General features: G+C 41.7%; 1 long non-coding RNA gene across 1 annotated transcript in view; it reads left to right on the top strand.

Moving 5' to 3' along the window:
* Positions 1 to 19,889, top strand: part of LOC125964637 (uncharacterized) — a 189,710-nt gene extending 169,821 nt beyond the window's left edge. The window contains exon 2 of the long non-coding RNA XR_007477836.1: positions 19,629 to 19,889. This is a non-coding gene — a long non-coding RNA (uncharacterized LOC125964637). The remainder of the gene's footprint in view (positions 1 to 19,628) is intronic.
* Positions 19,890 to 23,149: the final 3,260 nt, after the last annotated feature.

The following is a 23,149-nucleotide window of genomic DNA, read 5'->3' on the forward strand; positions in this document are numbered from 1 at the left end:
TGTGTTAACATATAATGAATTTATTATTGCTTTTTTAAATGAATTAGTCATGTTTTAAAAACTCAGGTTTAATTTCTAGTACAGTAAATATCAGTAAACAGATAATAAACAAAAGCTTTTGGGGTGGGGGGGCTTCAATTCTTTTTAAGATCATAAAGGGATCCTGAGACCAAAAAGTGTGAGAACTTCTGTTTTAATTAATACATTTTCTTCTTCTTTTCATTCAGTTCAAATAGTTATTGTATCAAGAGTGAAACCTATCTGTTTTGTTTTCTGTCTCAGATGCAAGAAATGTTTTTAAAAGAAAGAGAAATATCAGTAATGCCGAGTTGACTCTACTAGAATATTTAGCCTTCATCAGGGGAGATTGAAGGATGGATTTCAGAAGGACCTGAACCCCTTCTGGGTGGGGACTGTGAACCTGGGAAATTCAGTGACTCGGAAGAACTCAGGAATGGAGGAATTTTACAGTCTCTTGTACCCAGGGACCGGGCAAGCTCATAGCCAGTCTCCAGAAAGTAGGGAGGGGCCAAGGGGATAAAACCAGCCCAGAGAATGCCAAGGGGAGCTTCCTGAAGCACCCAATGGAATCCTTCCCAATCAGTCGGTGTCATCCTGCTGGGCACCTTCAGGGGGACTTGAGGGCAGGCTATGGTCCTCTCTATGCTAGGTGGACACTGTGTGGTCCTTTACATGCATCTGAAGGAACTTGCATGCACTGTTGGTATCTGCTCAAGTCTTTCTGTCAATTGTATCACCTTTTGACAACCACAGAGATTGACAAGTTCTTTTTTATTTTTTTGAGGTTGACAAGCTTTATCACAGAGCAATTACCAACCACAACAGAATGTTTAGGGTAAAGTCAAAAATGGACATGGTTTTACTAGTGGCCCAGTTACCCCATCCTTCAAGTGGTCTTTCCAAATCTCCAAGTTCCTCCATCCGGAAAGTGAAAAAAGCTTGTTAGGATAAGGTAATTTTCAGGAATGCTTTATTTAAACAACAGCTCCACTGACAGGAAGTGTTACACAACAACTAACAATAGATGGTATTTCAAAAGAAAAAGTGCTCCATAGAAGATCTGGCAAAGTGGTAAACATCTGAAGGAAGTGAAGTCTCCTCCTTGTAGAACCTCATCATGCTGTGAGGGAAGAGAGAGATAAGATTTAGCAAAGTTAGATAAGGGAAGCTATAAGGAGTCTGAAATTATGACCTTCAAACTACCCTAGATTCTGAGAACAAGAAAGTATTCAACATAATTAAATTTTTTGGAAATTTAAAGGGGACCAAAAAAACAAACAAACGAACCTCAGCAACTGATTCTTACTGAGTACACACCATCAATCCACAAAAGTAAAATTTACCCCAGAAATATACGCAAGTGAAAGTCATCAGCTAACAGTCCTTCTACTCCGTGGCATAAATCCTCCAAGAGTGACAAAATAGTGGAAGGTCACATTCAATTTCACTAGTCTTCCAATACACTGTGGCAATGTGTCTTACTGGGAATTTATTAGGAAATGGAGGTCACCTGCCCTCTGAAGAAGCACTCAATAGAGCATTGGAAAACAGGCAGATGGGATGTGTGCGCAAGCTAGAATATTGTAAGGGCGAAGGGCTGGGAAGCAGGAGAATTGGAAGCCTCTTTCTCTTTCACTCTGTATTCAGTATCAAGCATGGTGCTTGGCACATAGTTGGTGCTCAATAAATATCTCTTGAATGACTGAGGATAGTGTAATTAAATTGGTAAATTAAATCAGAGAACTGTTGTGAGGAGCAGATTAAAAAGGAAGGATAAGTTTAGCAATATTTTATTCTTTCCAGGATAAAACAGAACCTGGAGTTGCTTTCCCAGGGTCTGGAATATTCTATCTAGTTGGAATATAGTCCCTGTGGCTACTTCCTCAATATTCCTTTGTATTTTTGGAAAGTTTTGTAAAAAATAAAAAAAAAAAAAATACTTCTCTTTCAATGTGTTTAAAAAGCAAAAAGTGCTAGAAGTGGGTTTAAAAGGAACTTAATACCAACAAATGGATAACTCAGTCAAATTAGGTGAATATTGTGTTTCATAGTTGAAAAGAAGTAGTCAGACGGAGAAAACAATCTCCTCCTGACTGGGGAAAAAGAATCAGGAGATACACATACAATGTGTCCATCTCTTGGTTTCTACTCATGAGAATCATACCTCCTTTATTATTGTTGTGGGGATTAAAGGAGGTCAAAAGAAAGTGCTTAGCACTTAATGTACTTAGCACTTATGTACTTAATGAATGTTAGCACTTATTCTTTCTTTGATTGGGATGGAGTCCTCATATTTTTTTTTTAATTTTACTGAAGTATAGTTGATTTACAATGTGTTAATTTCTGCTGTACAGCAACGTAACTCAGTTATATATATATATATATATACACATATATATTCATTTTCATATTCTTTTCCATTATGGTTTATCACAGGATATTGAATATAGTTCCCTGTGCTATACAGTAGGACCTTGTTGTTTATCCATCCTATATATACTAGTTTGCATCTGATAATCCCAACCTCACAGTCCTTCCCTCCTCCACGCCCCTCATACACTTTTTAAATTTTTACTTTATTTTAGAGCAGTTTTAGATTTATAGAAAAATTGCACAGAAAGTACACAGAACTCTCCATGTACCCCCTCTCTCTCATCCATACCCCCTGCTGTTAACATCTTGGCATTAGTATGGTACATTTAATAAAATTGATGAACCAATATTGATACCTTATTATTAACTAAAGTCTATAGTTTACACTAGGGTTGACCCTGTGCTTTTAAGTTCTATGGGTTTTGCCAAATGCATAATATCACATATTCACCATTACAGTATCATACAGCAGTTTCACTGCCCTAAAAAATCCTCTGCTCTGTCTATTCATCCTTCCTTCCCTGCTAATCCTTGGCAACCACTGATCTTTTTACTGTCTCCATAGTTTTACTTTTCCAGAATGTCATATAGTTGGAATCATACCATATCTAGCCTTTTCAGGCTGGCTCCTTTCACTTAGCAATATGCATTTAAGTTTCCGCCATGTCTTTTTGTGGCTTGAAAGCTCCTTTTTTTTTTTTTTTTTTTACTATATAATATTCCATATGCATCTTAAATACCACTCATCTGCTGTAGTTTTAAGCATTGGAGTTAGGGAAAATTTGTTATTTTAACCACTATGGTTAGGGAAAATTTGACATCTCAGAGAGGCAGTGTAAATATAGTGACTAAAAACAGCTTTTGCTATGCAACATACCTGAATACGGCAATATTCAACATTCAAAACCAATATATTGAGCATAGTATGTAACAGGTGTTGTGTTTGACACTCTCAGCTCTGGAGATAAAGTGGCAAAAGTCCAGGCACCGTCCCTGTTGTGTTGCCCCAAAACCCGTCGCTGACACACATACACACAACCAGCTTCACACTTACCTGGTGCTTACTTTAAACCATGAGCTGTTTTAAGGGCCTTCCAAATATTGACTCATTTAATCCCCACAACAGCCCTATAAGTAGATACCGTTATTAGTCCCATTTTATAGATGAGGAAACAGAGGCACAGAGAAGGTAAGTAATTTTCTCTACATTCCACCACTCCCGGTTAGCAGATCTTGGATTGAGACTGAAGCAGTCTGGCTTTAGGTCTAAATTCCTCTCAGTCAAGCTCTGCTGCCTTTAGTGGCAGCCCAGTGGGAGAGCAGGGAACTAAGGAAGCAATAGCAACGCAGCAGTTTAAACCTGGTGGCAAGGCAAGCACGTGGTTCTGGGGGGGCACCAGGACCACCTGACCTAGTTCTAATCGCAGGGGGGTGGGGGAGATGATCAGGAAATGCTTGCTTGAGGAAGCAGCCCTTGTGATGTTGTCTGAAGTGTGAGAAAGCCATGACTTTCTGAAATGTCAATGTACATGAGTCCTTGACTTTCCAGTGCCTCAGTGCCCCACCTGATGATGAGCAGCCACCTCATTTGGGTTTGTGAGGTTTGAGAAATGCACAGTGTCATGGGAGAGAGCCGCTTGCTAGCTGCGACGAGGAGGGTAACAATGATGTTCTCATTTCCTGCTGGGTTCTCAACCTCTCCCTGGCCATGGGCCGGCTGATGCCACCACTTTGCCTTCTTTTGCTTCAACTTCACCCCCATAGCCTTGTCACTCTAAGGTCGCTGAGTGCTGGGGAACAGCAATACAACCTCTTTCTGGGTATCACTGACCTCTTATTCTGACTGTTGAAGAAGAAGGAAGAGATGGGGAAATGGAGGGAAGTTGAGAAAGCAGACACAGTGTTATTTGCACTGCCCTCAGGCTGTGTTTAAGATCATCCATCTGCTTCTTTGACCAATAAACTGGCTCTGAATTCAGTGTCAATGAAGTTCCAAAATGGTCTGGAGCAATGGCGTCCACACGACAATAAACACACACACTTTGATGCAGAACCCCCTTTGGATGTATTTAAAAAAAAAACACCTCTCTTTGCTTTATACTAGATTGCATACTAGATTTAAGAAATAATGCACAAAGGAAAATATGCCTTCCTGCAATGACTGTAATTCACTGTAAAAACGTAAAGTATTGAACTTGTGTGTTGATTTTATGTGTCCCGGACCAATCTCAGCACTGTATGCCTTCAAGTGGGGCCACCTGTGAAGCCAAGCCATTTAACAGCATGGCTGCTTCACCTACCCAACGGTCCTCAAATGACCCCAAGTCTCCCTGAACATCCCCTCAGATCTGCACATGAAAATGCATCCATAACAGTGATGGTGTTTCTTCATCATGTGACCTTCTATATTTTAATTGCATGAAATAAACCAGAGTTATCAAAAATGGATATACATTACCTGAATAGCTGTTGATATCATTAACGCTTTGTGTGATCATGTATTGTGTTGCATTGAATAATCAATTCAAACTCTGGGGAGCTTTATACCTAACAGTCACACTATTCAGAGTTAAATAAATGTGTTAACTTTTGTCACTTCTATCAAGTCAGCCACTGAATCCTAAACTCAAGACTACAGAAAGTGTTTTCATTAGAAAAACCAAAACTTTGTATGTATTGTTTTGACTTGAAGCAACTTTTCTGGCTGTATAAACATAAGAGGATTGTTTATAAATCAGTGTTGTGTCCTGGGAAGAGGGTTTACTGACTAGCGCATATGGTAAATGTGAGTTTTCTCAGAAGCCAGTACTAAAGCCATTTATCAAACAAGAGGTCTTATTTTACAGGGTGACTCTACGTACACACCAAGTAGTTAGTGGACTTTGGTGTAATTTTAGTGGCTCCAGTTAAAAGCCTACGTCTCTTACTGGGTCTGCAATCTACAAAGTCTACAGTTAGAGGTTTGTTTCATGGACTTGGGCCAAGTGAGAGCAAGGCCACCTCTTCAAGTGGAAAGACATGGAAAGAAAGGCTCCAACGGGGCCACCATGGCAACAGGTGGGAAGAAACAACAATTTGGAAAAAAATGTCTTTGAGCCCAACCTGCTCACCAGTGTCACCCAGGACACCCTCATGATGAGATTTCTGGGGCTCTGGCACCGGTTATCAAGTTTGATACAGAGGAAAATGCTACAGTGATTGTTGACGTTCTCAGCATATGACTGCATATTCACTGGCCACTCCAAACCCATGTGAAGCAATTGTCATTAATAACCACCCTCGCAAATTGAAGTCCCCTAAGGGAACCAGATTCAGCACTTCATGATATCTTCTGATACAGGGACTCTGATTGAAGGACAAATCAAGGAGTGTTGGGTGGCCATTTGGCCTGGATGGACTTGACCATCATGGGAGAATCTGCACTGACCAGATTCCACTCTCCTGGCTGTGAAAGAAGCCCTTGCCTGGACACATAGCATCTGGACTGCCAGGTTGGGTTACCAAGTTCACACCCTTTCGGTCCAAACCCTGGCACCACTCTTACTTCTCCTAAAGAAAGATTTATTGTTTGAGTGAAATGCATAGCTTGGTTTCATCTCAGGAAAGCACAGCAGAGTGTCATTTACCCAAGTACAACAGAAATGGCTAAAAGAGTAAAGGGGTTATTCCAACAAGGGCTGTGGATGATTTTTCTATAAGGAGTGAAGCCAGGAGACTTAAGTGGCCAAGCTCCACACAACCATGGTGATATATGTTGAAGAGATATATAGGGAAGACACCCCCTCAAGTCACTGGTTTTCACTGTCAAGGCCCATCAGTGGGAAGGGCCCCTGATGATAGCTTTTGCAACTGATTATGAAACAACACTTGATGTGTGGCTTTGTGGGTGGCAAGAATGTTGAGGTGTTCAGTGTTTCCCCAGAGAAAATGCACAGGGGAGAGGAAATGCTATGGGTAAACAGAGACACAAAGCATGGGTGTTAAAGTTTGGCTTGTCCATAGCATCATAGTCTCCAGTTGATGTTATCTTCTTTAAACAAAGGGGGGTCATCCAATGTCAACACACCCACACGGAAGTGAGCTGCTTACACATGGCTGGAGTATGAGCTGGCATGGCTCTCCTGGGGTCAGTTTGGCAATATGTCCTAGAAGCCACAAAATACTTATCTCCTTTGACACAGCAATTCATACCCAAGAATTTAAGAGACATACATATTGAATTATGTTCACTGTACGTGATTTACAAGACAGAAAATTTTGAAACAGTGCAAACGTCCAGTAATACAGGTATGATAATATAGATTATGTACTTCTATCCAATGGAATACTCTGCAGTCCTAAATCTCCACATTCTAGAAGAACATTTGATGGGAAAAAAATCACAATGTATACTTAAGGAAAAGCTTACAAAATGGTAGCATTCTAGTTCCATTTTAAAATTACTTAAAATGCCAAATTAGTTTAAAAGATAAAATATTTTAAAATATCTAGACATATGGTTGGGAGAATTCTAAACATGTGTCCTCCAACTAGGGTGTTCTGGGCATGCCCTAGTGCCTGGAACCTGTGAATTGGATGTGGTATGACTTGATGACTGTTATGCTATATGGCGCAGCTGACCTTAATATGGAAAGATTATCCCTATGGACCTAATCCGATCACATGAGACCCTTTAAAAGCAGATTCAGAGAGATCTGAAGTGAAGGGATGACTTGGTGTGATGTTACTGGATTGGGGATGGAAGAGGCCAGGTGAGATGGAAAGCAGGTGACCTAAGAGAGGCCGGAGCTGACAGCCAGCATGGAAGTGGGGCCCTCAGTCCTACAGATGCAAGCAACTGAATTTGACTGAGAACCTGAATGTGTTTGCAAGTTGATTCTTGTCTAGGGACTCTGGATAAGAGCCTGGCCTGCTGACAGCTGGACATCCTTGGAGCCCTGAGCAGAGACCCCATCAGGCCCTGCCAGACATGAGACCTATGGAGCTGTGAGCTAGTAAATCTGTATCACTTTAAGCTGCTACGTATGCAGTAATGTGTTACACAGGAATAGAATACGCACACTGAAAGTGCACCCAAAAAAGACTGAAAGAAGGGAAACCAAAATAATTACAGCCGTTGGTCTCAGCAACAGAACACTTCTTTCACTGTGCATTTGGTACAACAAGTATGGGTTCCCTTTGAATTCAGGAAAGAGATATCTTTAAAAAGCAAAAGCGTAATCACATATTTCCAAAAGAGAAAGGTAATATTGTGTGTAGTGTTCATTCCGAATGGGTAGATTTAAGAGGAGAAAACTTCCTTCCTGGGCCTTGTCTGTCCAGTTCACGACTATTCCCGACCAGAAGCTGTGCCTGGTTCATCGTGTGTCCTCAAAACATATTTGTTGAATGAACGAATGAATATATTTAATCATCTTTATCATCTATCAAATCTGGGCAGTATGTAACAGTTTCCTACTGCAGAAGTTGAGAAAGTCGCTTACTTTACACTTTCCCCATCTTTTCCTTCTCCATGATCTTCTCAGTTATATGCTCATTTGTGTTTCCTTGTTGTTTATAATACATATCTTCCATTTCATTAACACAATCCTTGTGCTCTGTGATTCTTAGTTCCACATGTAAATGATCACAGCACACACTGCCACTACTTTTGATGCCCTAAGATCCTACTGTTATGATTTCTCCCTGTCCCATTTACTCCCATCTATTCCATCTCACATTTCCCATCCCACTCCATCCTTTCATTATATTCCAGCTTGCATCATTTCATGATAGACAGTCGTGAACTGGGCAGACAAGGCCAAGTCCTCACAGGGCTTACATTTTAGTGGGGGGAGCAGACAACATAAAAGTCTACAAAGAAGCAAGATCATTATAACTTGGTGGTCGTCATTATAAAGATAATAATGAAGAGACGTGATGAGGAAGAAGAAGAGGGGTTACTTCAGTTTCTGGGTCAAGAAAGGCCTCTCTGAGGAGATAACATAGAAGGGCAGAATGAGAGGGAGAGAGAGAGAGGTATGAGTCTGAGGTGGGAAAGATAGGCAGAAGCTAAGATGATTCTATGATTTAATACCCAAACAAAGATAGTCTGAGAAGGAAAGAGGACACTATTAATAACTGTTCAGGAGTGATACAGATAAAAAGGGGCTGCCCTGGGATCTGGGTGTGGCCCCCATGGCAGAGGCCTGCCTTGTACACAGTAAGGAGGAGATTGGATTTTATTCTAAGGATAGTAGGATCCACAAATGATTTAAAGCAGGACAGCTCTGCTCTCTCTCTCTCTCTCTCTCTCTCTCTCTCTCTCTGCATTTCAAACAGAGGGTAAGAATGTGCTGTGGTGGAGGCCAGAAGAAAGGCCTGTCAAGAGGCCTGCCTCCTCCAACTAAAGATGCTGGTGCCTTGAACTGAGGTGTTTGGGGTCATGACAGAGAGGAAAGAATGGATTCAAGCATATTTTAAAGAAGAAATTTTGGGTTGAATTGGTTGGATAAGGACAAAGGAGAAACCAGGGATGACACCTTAGTTTTTGGCTTTGACAAATAGGTAGAGAGTGATCTCTTTACTGAAATATGGAAGGATGTGAAAGGCAGATGTTTGGGAAGCTAGAATCATAATTTGATTCTGCATATCAAGATGGAGATGCTTATTCAGGCACCCAATAGTGATGTTAAGTAGGCAATCTAGAGCCCAAGGGAGAAGGCTTGAATGGAGGAAGTACATTAAAAGATTCAAAAGAAGCCGCTTGAAGAATATATTATAACAAAAGTTGGAGGTAGGGGAACTGCGTGTTTCATTAGGGAATCAATAGCTATTATTAAAGTTTGTAAGTAAAAAGGATTTAAGTAAATTATTTAAAGTTGTAAAGCTATCCTAGAAGAAATGAAATTGATTATAAATCTTCCAAATTATCAAAAGGAAAATACTGACACAGTCAAAAAGAGAAGCTACATAGCAAGAGATAAAAAGAACAAAAGAAGCGCTGGAGAGGGGGAAGATGGCGGAAGAGTAAGACGCAGAGATCACCTTCCTCCCCACAGATACACCAGAAATACATCTACGCGTGGAACAACTCCTGCAGAACACCTACTGAACGCTGGCAGAAGACCTCAGACCTCCCAAAAGGCAAGAAACTCCCCACGTACCTGAGTAAGGCAAAAGAAAAAAGAATAAACAGAGACAAAAGAATAGGGACGGGACCGGCACCAGTGTGAGGGAGCTGTGAAGGAGGAAAGGTTTCCACACACTAGGAAGTCCCTTCGCAGGCGGAAACTGCGGGTGGAGGTGGGGGGAGCTTCGGAGCCACGTAGGAGAGCACAGCAATAGGGGTGCGGAGGGCAAAGTGGAGAGATTCCCGCATAGATGATCGGTGCCAACCAGCACTCACCAGCCCGAGAGGCTTGTCCGCTCACCCGCCGTGGTGGACGGGGCTGGGAGCTGAAGCTCCGGCTTCGGTCGAGCGCAGGGAAAGGACTGGGGTTGGCAGCGTGAACACAGCCTGAAGGGGTTAGTGAGCCACGGCTAGCTGGGAGGGAGTCCGGAGAAACGTCTGGACCTGCCGAAGAGGCAAGAGACTTTTTCTTCCCTCATTGCTTCCTGGTGCTCGAGGAGAGGGGATTAAGAGCACTGCTTAAAGGAGCCCCAGAGACGGGCGCGAGCCGCAGCTATCAGCGCGGACCCCAGAGAGGAGCATGAGACGCTAAGGCTGCTGCTGCAGCCACCAAGAAGCCTGTGTGCGAGCACAGGTCACTATCCACACCCCACTTCCGGGGAGCCTGCGCAGCCCGCCACTGCCAGGGTCCCAGGATTCAGGGACAACTTCCCTGGGAGAACGCACGGCGCGCCTCGGGCTGGTGCAACATCCTGCCGGCCTCTGCCACCCGCAGGCTCGCCCTGCATCCGCACCCCTCCCTCCCCGCAGCCTGAGTGAGCCAGGGCCTCCGAATCAGCGGCTCCTTTAACCCCGTCCTGTCCGAGCGAAGAACAGACGCCCACCGGCGACCTACACACAGAGGCGGGGACAAATCCAAAGCTGAGCCCCGGGAGCTGTGCGAACAAAGAAGAGAAGGGGAAATCTCTCCCAGCAGCCTCAGGAGCAGCGGATTAAATCTACACAATCAACTTGATGTACCCTGCATCTGTGGAATACCTGAATAGACAATGAATCTACCCAAATTGAGGAGGTGGACTTTGAGAGCAAGATTTATTATTTTTTCCCCTTTTCCTCTTTTTGTGAGTGTGTATGCTTCTGTGTGAGGTTTTGTCTGTATAGCTTTGCTTTCACCATTTGTGCTAGGGTTCTATCCGTCTGTTGTTTTTTGTTTTTTTTTATGTTTAAAAATTTCTTTTTCTTAATAATTATTTTTTATTTTAATAACTTTATTTTATTTTATCTTACTTCATTTTATTTTCTTTTATCCTCTTTCTTTCTTTCTACTTTTTGTCCCTTTTATTCTGAGCTGTGTGGATGAAAGGCTCTTGGTGCTGCATCCAGGAGTCAGTGCTGTGCCTCTGAGGTGAGAGAGCCAACTTCAGGACACTGGTCCACAAGAGACCTCCCAGCTCCACATAATATCAAACAGCGAAAATCTCCCAGAGATCTCCATATCAATGCCAAGACCCAGCTCCACTCAACGACCAGCAAGCTACAGTGCTGGACACCCTATGCCAAACAACTAGCAAGACAGGAACACAACACCACCCACTAGCAGAGAGGCTGTCTAAAATCATAATAAGTTCACAGACACCCCAAAACACACCACCGGACGTGGACCTGCCCACAAGAAAGACAAGATACAGCCTCATCCACCAGAACACAGGCACTAGTCCCCTCCACCAGGAAGCCTACACAACCCACTGAACCAACTTTAACCACTGGGGACAGACACCAAAAACAATGGGAACTACGAAACTGCAACCTGCAAAAAGGAGACCCCAAACACAGTAACTAAGCAAAGTCAGAAGACCGAGAAATACACAGTAGATAAGGGAGCAAGGTAAAAACCCACCAGGCCAAACAAATGAAGAAAAAATAAGCAGTCTACGTGAAAAAGAATTCAGAGTAATGATGGTAAAGATGATCCAAAATCTTGGAAATAAAATGGAAAAAATAGAAGAAATGTTTAACATGGACCTAGAAGAACTAAAGAGCAAACAAACAATAATGAACAACACAATAAATGAAGTTAAAAATTCTCTAGAAGGAATCAATAGCAGAATAACTGAGGAAGAAGAATGCATAAGTGACCAGGAAGATAAACTAGTGAAAATAACTAACACAGAGCAAAATAAAGAAAAGAGAATGAAAAGAATTGATGACCGTCTCAGAGACTTCTGGGACAACATTAAATGTACCAACATTCGAATTATAGGGGTACCAGAAGAAGAAGAGCAAAAGAAAGGGACTGAGAGAATATTTGAAGAGATTATAGTTGAAAACTTCCCTAATATGGGTAAGGAAATAGTAATGTCCAGGAAGCACAGAGAATCCCATACAGGATAATTCCAAGGAGAAATACCTCAAGACACATGTTAATCAAACTATCAAAAATTAAATACAAAGAAAAAATATTAAAAGCAGCAAGAGAGGGGGGAGAGCAGGAAGATGGCGGAAGAGTAAGACGCGGAGATCACCTGCCTCCCCACAGATACACCAGAAATACATCTACGCGTGGAACAACTCCTACAGAACACCTACTGAAGGCTGGCAGAAGACCTCAGACCTCCCAAAAGGCAAGAAACTCCACACGTACCTGGGTAGGGCAAAAGAAAAAAAAGAAAAAACAGAGACAAAAGAATAGGGACGGCACCTGCACCAGTGGGAGGGAGCTGTGAAGGAGGAAAAGTTTCCACACACTAGGAAGCCCCTTCGCGGGCGGAGACTGCGGGGGGCGGAGGGGGGAGCTTTGGAGCCGCGGAGGAGTGCACAGCAACGGGTGCGGAGGGCAAAGCGGGGAGATTCCCGCACAGAGGATCGGTGCCGACTGGCACTCACCAGCCCGAGAGGCTTGTCTGCTCACCCGCCGGGGAGGGCGGGGCTGCGAGCTGAGGCTCTGAGGCTCGGGTTTCGGTTTCGGACGGAGCGCAGGGAGAGGACTGGGGTTGGCGGCTTGAACATAGCCTGAAGGGGTTAGTGCACCACGGCTAGCCGGGAGGGAGTCCGGGGAAAAGTCTGCACCTGCCGAAGAGGCAAGAGACTTTTTCTTCCCTCTTTGTTTCCTGGTGCGTGAGGAGAGGGTTTTAAGAACGCTGCTTGAGGGAACTCCGGAGACGGGCGCGAGCCGCGGCTAAAAGCGCGAACCCCAGAGACGGGCGCGAGCCGCGGCTAAAAGCGCGAACCCCAGAGACGGGCGCGAGCCGCGGCTGAAAGCGCGGACCCCAGAGACGGGCGTGAGCCGCGGCTGAAAGCGCGGACCCCAGAGACGGGCGCGAGCCGCGGCTGAAAGCGCGGACCCCAGAGACGGGCGCGAGCCGCGGCTGAAAGCGCGGACCCCAGAGACGGGCGCGAGCCGCGGCTGAAAGCGCGGACCCCAGAGACTGGCGCGAGCCGCGGCTGAGGGCGCGGACTCCAGAGACGGGCGCAAGCCGCGGCTGGAGGCGCGGACCCCAGAGACGGGCGGGAGACGTTGGGGCTGCTGCTGCCGCCACCAAGGGGCCTGTGTGCGAGCGCAGGTCGCTCTCCACGCCCCTCTTCCGCGGAGCCTGGGCAGCCCGCCACTGCCGGGTTCCCGGGATCCGGGGACGACTTCCCCGGGAGAGTGCACGGCGGGCCTCGGGCTGGTGCAGGGTCACGCCGGCCTTTGCCGCCGCAGGCCCGGCCCGCATTCCCTGCCCCTCCCTCCCCGCCGGCCTCAGTACGCCAGAACCCCCGAATCAGCGGCTCCTTTAACCCCGTCCTGTCTGAGCAAAAAACAGACGCCCTCCAGCGACCTACACGCAGAGGCAGGGCCAAATCCAAAGCTGAGCCCCTGTGAGCTGTGAGAACAAAGAAGAGAAAGGGAAATCTCTCCCAGCAGCCTCAGAAGCAGCGGATTAAAGCTCCACAATCAACTTGATGTACCCTGCATCTGTGGAATACATGAATAGACAGCCAATCATCCCAAATTAAGGAGGTGGACTTTGGGAGCAAGATCTATGATTTTTTTCCCTATTCCTCTTTTTGTGAATGTGTATGTGTATGCTTCTGTGTGAGATCTTGTCTGTATAGTCTTGCTTCCACCATTTGTCCTAGGGTTCTATCCGTCCATGGTTTTTTCTTAAAATTTTTTTCTTAATAATCAATTTTAATTTTAATAACGTTATTATACTTTACCTTCGTCCTTTCTTTCTTTCTTTCTTTCTTTCCTTCCTTCCTTCCCTCCTTTAGACAATGAATCATCCCAAATTGAGGAGGTGGTCTCTGACAGCAAGATTTATTTTTCCCCCTTTACCTCTTTTAGTGAGGGTGTATGTGTACGCTTCTGTGTAAGATTTTGTCTGTATAGCTTTGCTTCCAACATTTGTCCTAAGGTTCTATCCGTCCCTTTTTTTTTTTCTAAATAAGAATTTTTTAATTCAATAACTTTATTATACTTTATTTTATTTTTACTGTATCTTCTTTCTTTCTGTTTTTCCTTCTTTCCCTCCTTCCTTCCTTTCTCCCTCCCTCCCTCCCTCCTTTCGTTCCTTCTTGCCTTCTTTCCTTCTTTGCTTCTTTCTTTCTTTCTTCCTTCCTTCCTTCCTTCCCTCCTTTCCTTCTTTCTTTCCTCATACTTCTACTAATTCCCTCTACTTTTTCTCCCTTTTATTCTGAGCCGTGTGGATGAAAGGCTCTTGGTGCTCCAGCCAGGAGTCAGGGCTCTGCCTCTGAGGTAGGAGAGCCAACTTCAGGACACTGGTCCACAAGAGACCTCCCAGCTCCACATAATATCGAACGGCGAACATCTCCCAGAGACCTCCATCTTAACACCAGCACCCAGCTTCACTCAACGACCAGCAAGCCACAGTGCTGGACAACCTGTGCCAAACAACTAGCAAAACAGGAACACAACCCCACCCATTAGCAGAGAGGCTGCCTAAAATCATAATAAGGCCACAGACACCCCAAAACACACCACCAGACGTGAACCTGCCCACTAGAGAGACAAGATCCAGCCTCATCCACCACAACACAGGCACTAGTCCCCTCCACCAGGAAGCCTACACAACCCACTGAACCAACCTTAGCCACTGGAGACAGACATCAAAAACAGGAGGAACTACGAACCTGCAGCCTGCAAAAAGGAGACCCCAAACACAGTAAGATAAGCAAAATGAGAAAACAGAAAAACACACAGCAGATAAAGGAGCAAGATAAAAATGCACCAGACCTAACAAATGAAGAGGAAATAGGCAGTCTACCTGAAAAAGAATTCAGAATAATGATAGTAAGGTTGATCCGAAATCTTGGAGATAGAATGGACAATAGAATGGACAAAATGCAAGAATCAGTTAACAAGGACCTAGAAGAACTAAAGATGAAACAAGCAACGATGAACAACACAATAAATGAAATTAAAAATACTCTAGATGGGATCAATAGCAGAATAACTGAGGCAGAAGAACGGATAAGTGACCTGGAAGATAAAATAGTGGAAATAACTACTGCAGAGCAGAGTAAAGAAAAAAGAATGAAAAGAACTGAGGACAGTCTCAGAGACCTCTGGGACAACATTAAATGCACCAACATTCGAATTATAGGGGTTCCAGAAGAAGAAGAGAAAAAGAAAGGGACTGAGAAAATATTTGAAGAGATTATAGTTGGGATATGGGAATTTCCCCTAATATGGGAAAGGAAATAGTTAATCAAGTCCAGGAAGCACAGAGAGTCCCATACAGGATAAATACAAGGAGAAATACGCCAAGACACATATTAATCAAACTGTCAAAAATTAAATACAAAGAAAGCATATTAAAAGCAGTAAGGGAAAAACAACAAATAACACATAAGGGAATCCCCATAAGGTTAACAGCTGATCTCTCAGCAGAAACCCTACAAGCCAGAAGGGAGTGGCAGGACATACTGAAAGTGATGAAGGAGAAAAACCTGCAGCCAAGACTACTCTACCCAGCAAGGATCTCATTCAGATTTGATGGAGAAATTAAAACCTTTACAGACAAGCAAAAGCTGAGAGAGTTCAGCACCACCAAACCAGCTTTACAACAAATGCTAAAGGATCTTCTCTAGGCAAGAAACACAAGAGAAGGAAAAGACCTATAATAACGAACCCAAAACAATTTAGAAAATGGGAATAGGAACATACATATTGATAATTACCTTAAATGTAAATAGACTAAATGCTCCCACCAAAAGACACAGGTTAGCTGAATGGATACAAAAACAAGACCCTTATATATGCTGTCTACAAGAGACCCACTTCAGACCTAGAGACACATACAGACTGAAAGTAAGGGGATGGAAAAAGATATTCCATGCAAATGGAAACCAAAAGAAAGCTGGAGTGGCAATTCTCATATCAGACAAAATAGACTTTAAAATAAGGACTATTAAAAGAGACAAAGAAGGACACTACATAATGATCAAGGGATCGATCCAAGAAGAAGATATAACAATTGTAAATATTTATGCACCCAACATAGGAGCACCTCAATACATAAGGCAAATACTAACAGCCATAAAAGGGGAAATCGACAGTAACACATTCATAGTAGGGGACTTAAACACCCCACTTTCACCCATGGACAGATCATCCAAAATGAAAATAAATAAGGAAACACAAGCTTTAAATGATACATTAAACAAGATGGACTTAATTGATATTTATAGGACACTCCATCCAAAAACAACAGAATACACATTTCTCTCAAGTGCTCATGGAACATTCTCCAGGATAGATCATATCTTGGGTCACAAATCAAGCCTTGGTAAATTTAAGAAAATTGAAATTGTATCAAGTATCTTTTCTGACCACAACGCCATGAGACTAGATATCAATTACAGGAAAAGATCTGTAAAAAATACAAACACATGGAGGCTAAACAATACACTACTTAATAATGAAGTGATCACTGAAGAAATCAAAGAGGAAATCAAAAAATACCTAGAAACAAATGACAATGGAGACACAACGACCCAAAACCTGTGGGATGCAGCAAAAGCAGTTCTAAGGGGGAAGTTTATAGCAATACAAGCCCACCTTAAGAAGCAGGAAACATCTCGAATAAACAACCTAACCTTGCACCTCAAGCAATTAGAGAAAGAAGAACAAAAAAACCCCAAAGCTAGCAGAAGGAAAGAAATCATAAAAATCAGATCAGAAATAAATGAAAAAGAAATGAAGGAAACAATAGCAAAGATCAATAAAACTAAAAGCTGGTTCTTTGAGAAGATAAACAAAATAGATAAACCACTAGCCAGACTCATCAAGAAAAAAAGGGAGAAGACTCAAATCAATAGAATTAGAAATGAAAAAGGAGAGGTAACAACTGACACTGCAGAAATAAAAGAGATCATGAGAGATTACTACAAGCAACTCTATGCCAATAAAATGGACAATCTGGAAGAAATGGACAAATTCTTAGAAATGCACAACCTGCCAAGACTGAATCAGGAAGAAATAGAAAATATGAACAGACCAATCACAAGCACTGAAATTGAAACTGTGATTAAAAATCTTCCAACAAACAAAAGCCCAGGACCAGATGGCTTCACAGGCGAATTCTATCAAACATTTAGAGAAGAGCTAACACCTATCTTTCTCAAACTCTTCCAAAATATAGCAGAGGGAGGAACACTCCCGAACTCCTTCTACGAGGCCACCATCACCTTGATACCAAAACCAGGCAAGGAGGTCACAAAGAAAGAAAACTATAGACCAATATCACTGATGAACATAGATGCAAAAATCCTCAACAAAATACTAGCAAACAGAATCCAACAGCACATTAAAAGGATCATACACCATGATCAAGTGGGGTTTATTCCAGGAATGCAAGGATTCTTCAATATACGCAAATCTATCAATGTGATAAACCATATTAACAAATTGAAGGAGAAAAACCATATGATCATCTCAATAGATGCAGAGAAAGCTTTTGACAAATTCAACACCCATTTATGATAAAAACCCTGCAGAAAGTAGGCATAGAGGGAACTTTCCTCAACATAATAAAGGCCATATACGACAAGCCCACAGCAAACATCATCCTCAATGGTGAAAAACTGAAAGCATTTCCACTAAGATCAGGAACAAGACAAGGGTGCCCACTCTCACCTCTCTTATTCAACATAGTTTTGGAAGTTTTAGCCACAGCAATCAGAGAAGAGAAGGAAATAAAAGGAATCCAAATCGGAAAAGAAGAAGTAAAGCTGTCACTGTTTGCAGATGACATGATCCTATACATAGAGATTCCTAAAGATGCTACCAGAAAACTACTAGAGCTAATCAATGAATTTGGTAAAGTGGCAGGATACAAAATTAATGCACAAAAATCTCTGGCATTCCTATATGCTAATGATGAAAAATCTGAAAGTGAAATCAAGAAAACACTCCCATTTACCATTGCAACAAAAAGAATAAAATATCTAGGAATAAACCTACCTAAGGAGACAAAAGACCTGTATGCAGAAAATTATAAGACACTGATGAAAGAAATTAAAGATGATACAAATAGATGGAGAGATATACCATGTTCTTGGATTGGAAGAATCAACATTGTGAAAATGACTCTACTACCCAAAGCAATCTATAGATTCAATGTAATCCCTATCAAACTACCACTGGCATTTTTCACAGAACTAGAACAAAAAATTTCACAATTTGTATGGAAACACAAAAGACCCCGAATAGCCAAAGCAATCTTGAGAACAAAAAAAGGAACTGGAGGAATCAGGCTCCCTGACTTCAGACTATACTACAAAGTTACAGTTATCAAGACGCTATGGTACTGGCACAAAAACAGAAATATAGATCAATGGAACAGGATAGAAATCCCAGAGATAAACCCATGCACATATGGACACCTTATCTTTGATAAAGGTGGCAGGAATGTACAGTGGAGAAAGGACAGCCTCTTCAATAAGTGGTGCTGGGAAAACTGGACAGGTACATGTAAAAGTATGAGATTAGATCACTCCCTAACACCATACACAAAAATAAGCTCAAAATGGATTAAAGACCTAAATATAAGGCCAGAAACTATCAAACTCTTAGAGGAAAACATAGGCAGAACACTCTATGACATAACTCACAGCAAGATTCTTTCTGACCCACCTCCTAGAGTAATGGAAATAAAAACAAAAATAAACAAATGGGACCTAATGAAACTTCAAAGCTTTTGCACAGCAAAGGAAACCATAAAGAAGACCAAAGACAACCCTCAGAATGGGAGAAAATATTTGCAAATGAAGCAACCGACAAAGGATTAATCTCCAAAATTTACAAGCAGCTCATGCAGCTCAATAACAAAAAAACAAACAACCCAATCCAAAAATGGGCAGAAGACCTAAATAGACATTTCTCCAAAGAAGATATACAGACTGCCAACAAACACATGAAAGAATGCTCAACATCATTAATCATTAGAGAAATGCAAATCAAAACTACAATGAGATATCATCTCACACCAGTCAGAATGGCCATCATCAAAAAATCTAGAAACAATAAATGCTGGAGAGGGTGTGGAGAAAAGGGAACCCTCTTGCACTGCTGGTGGGAATGTGAATTGGTTCAGCCACTATGGAGAACAGTATGGAGGTTCCTTAAAAAACTGAAAATAGAACTACCATATGACCCAGCAATCCCACTACTGGGCATATACCCTGAGAAAACCGAAATTCAAAAAGAGTCATGTACCAAAATGTTCATTGCAGCTCTATTTACAATAGCCCGGAGATGGAAACAAACCTAAATGCCCATCATCGGATGAATGGATAAAGAAGATGTGGCACATATATACAATGGAATATTACTCAGCCATAAAAAGAAACAAAATTGAGCTATTTGTAATGAGGTGGATAGACCTAGAGTCTGTCATACACAGTGAAGTAAGTCAGAAAGAAAAAGACAAATACCGTATGCTAACACATATATATGGAATTTAAGAATAAAAAGTGTCATGAAGAACCTAGGGGTAAGGCAGGAATAAAGACGCAGACCTCCTAGAGAACGGACTTGAGGTTATGGGGAGGGGGAGGGGTGAGCTGTGACGGGGCGAGAGAGAGTCATGGACATATACACACTAACAAACGTAGTAAGGTAGATAGCTAGTGGGAAGCAGCCGCATGGCACAGGGATATTGGCTCGGTGCTTTGTAACAGCCTGGAGGGGTGGGATAGGGAGGGTGGGAGGGAGGGAGACGCAAGAGGGAAGAGATATGGGAACATATGTATATGTATAACTGATTCACTTTGTTATAAAGCAGAAACTAACACACCATTGTAAAGCAATTATACCCCAATAAAGATGTTAAAAAAATAAATAAATAAATAAATAAATTGACCATAAAAAAAAAAAAAAGCAGCAAGAGAAAAGCAACAAATAACATACAAGGGAATCCCCATAAGGTTAACCACTGATCTTTCAGCAGAAACTCTGCAAGCCAGAAGGGAGTGGCGGGACATATTTAAAGTGATGAAAGGGAAAATCCTACAACCAAGATTACTCTACCCAGCAAGGACCTCATTCAGATTTGATGGAGAAATTAAAACCTTTACAGACAAGCAAAAGCTAAGAGAATTCAGCACCACTAAACCAGCTTTACAACAAATGCTAAAGGAAATTCTCTGGGCAGGAAACACAAGAGAAGGAAAAGACCTATAATAGCAAACCCAAAACAATGAAGAAAATGGGAATAGGAACATACATATCGATAATTACTTTAAACGAAAATGGAATAAATGCTCCAACCAAAAGACTTAGACTGGCTGAATGGATACAAAAACAAGACACATATATACGCTGTCTACAAGAGTCATACTTCAGACCTAGGGACACATACAGACTGAAAGTTAGGGGATAGAAAAAGATATGCCATGCAAATGGAAATCAAAAGAAAGCTGGAGTAGCAATTCTCATCTCAGACAATACAGACTTTAAAATAAAGACTATTACAAGAGACACAGAAGGACACTACATAATGATCAAGGAATCAATCCAAGAAGAACATAAAACAATTGTAAATATTTATGTCCCCAACAGGGGAGCACCTCAATACATAAGGCAAATGCTGACAGCCATAAAGGGGGAATTGACAGTAACACAATAATATTAGGGAACTTTAACACCCAGTTTCATCAATGGACAGATCATCCAAAATGAAAATAAATAAGGAAACACAAGCTTTAAATGATACATTAAACAAGATGTACTTAATTGATATTTATAGAACATTCCACCCAAAAACAACAGATTACACTTTCTTTTCAAGTGTTCATGGAACATTCTCCAGGATAGATCATATCTTGGGTCACAAATCAAGCCTTGGTAAATTTAAGAAAATTGAAATCGTATGAAGTATCTTTTCCAACCAAAACGCTATAAGACTAGATATCAATTACAGGAAAAAGGCTAAAAAATACAAACACGTGGAGGCTAAACAATACACTACTAAATAACCAAGAGATCACTGAAGAAATCAAAGAGGAAATCAACAAATACCTAGAGGGCTTACCTGGTGACGCAGTTGTTGAGAGTCCGCCTGCCGATGCAGGGGACACGGGTTCGTGCCACAGTCTGGGAAGATCCCATATGCCGCAGAGTGGTTAGTCCCATGAGCCATGGCTGCTAGGCCTGTGCGTCCAGAGCCTGCGCTCCACAACGGGAGAGGCCACATCAGTGAGAGGCCCGCATACGGCAAAAAAAAACCAAAAAACAAAAAAAAACCTAGAAACAAATGGCAATGAAAACATGATGACCCAAAACCTGTGGGATACAGCAAAAGCAGTTCTAAGAGGGGAGTTTATAGTAACACAATCCTACATCAAGAAACAAGAAACATCTCAAATAAACAACCTAACCTTCCAACTAAAGCAATTAGACAAAGAAGAACAAAATAAACTGCAAAATTACCAGAAGGAAAGAAATCATAGACAACAGATCAGAAATAAATGAAAAAGAAATGAATGAAATGATAGCAAAGATCAATAAAACTAGAAGCTGCTTCTTTGAGAAGATAAACAAACTTGATAAACCATTACCCAGACACATCAAGAAAAAAAGGGAGAAGACTCAAATCAATAGAATTAGAAATGAAAAAGGAGAAGTAACAATTGACACTGCAGAAATACAAAGGATCATAAGCAATTACTACAAGCAACTACATGCCAATAAAATGGACATCCTGGAAGAAATGGACAAATTCTTAGAAAAGCACAACCTTCCAAGACTGAACCAGGAAAAAATAGAGAATATAAACAGACCCATCACAAGCACTGAAATTGAAACTGTGATTAAGGATCTTCCAACAACAAAAGCCCAGGACCAGATAGCTTCACAGGCGAATTCTATCAAACAGTTAGAGAAGAGCTAACACCTATCCTTCTCAAACTCTTCCAAAATATAGCAGAGGGACGAGCACTCCTAAACTCATTCTACGGGGCCACCATCACCCTGATACCAAAATCAGACATAGATGTCACAAAAGAAGATAACTACAGGCCAATAACACTGATGAACATAGATGCAAAATCCTCAACAAACTACTGGCAAACAGAATCCAACAGCACATTAAAAGGATCATACACCATGATCAAGTGGGATTTATCCCAGGAATGCAAGGATTCTTCAAAATACACAAATCACTCAATGTGATAAACCATATTAACAAATTGAAGGAGAAAAACCATATGATCATCTCAATAGATGCAGAGAAAGCTTTTGACAAAATCCAACACCATTTATGATAAAAGCCCTCCAGAAAGTAGGCATAGAGGGAAATTACATCAACATAATAAAGGCCATATATGACAAACCCACAGCCACTTCATTCTCAATGGTGGAAAACTGAAACCATTTCCACTAAGATCAGGAACAAGACAAGGTTGCTCACTCTCACCACCATTATTCAACATAGTTTTGGAAGTTTTAGCCACAACAATCAGAGAAGAAAAAGAAATAAAAGGATTCCAAATTGGAAAAGAAGAAGTAAAGCTGTCACTGTTTGCAGATGACGTGATACTATACATAGAGAATCCTAACGATGCTACTAGAAAACTTCTAGAGCTAATCAGTGAATTTGGTAAAGTAGCAGGATATAAAATAAACGCACAGAAATCTCTTGCATTCCTATACACTAATGATGAAAAATCTGAAAGAGAAATTAAGGAAACATTCCCATTTACCACTGCAACAAAAAGAATAAATACCTAGGAATAAACCTACCTAAGGAGACAAAAGACCTGTATGCAGAAAATTATAAGACACTGATGAAAGAAACTAAAGATGATACAAACACATGGAGAGATATATCATGTTCTTGGATTTGAAGAATCAACATTGTGAAAAGGACTATACTACCCAAAGCAATCCCTATCAAATAACCACTGGTATTTTTCACAGAACTAGAACAAAAAATTTCATAATTTTTATGGAAACACAAAAGAAACTGAATAACCAAAGCAATCTTGAGAAAGAAAATGGAGCTGGAGGAATCAGGTGCCCTGATTTCAGACTATACTACAATGCTACCATCATCAAGACAGTATGGTACTAATGTAAACTATGGACTTTAGCTAATATGTATCCCTATTGGTTCATCAATTGCAGCAAATATAAGTACA

The sequence above is a fragment of the Orcinus orca genome, chromosome 6, assembly GCF_937001465.1.
Source record: "Orcinus orca chromosome 6, mOrcOrc1.1, whole genome shotgun sequence".
Classification (NCBI taxonomy): Eukaryota; Metazoa; Chordata; class Mammalia; order Artiodactyla; family Delphinidae; genus Orcinus; species Orcinus orca.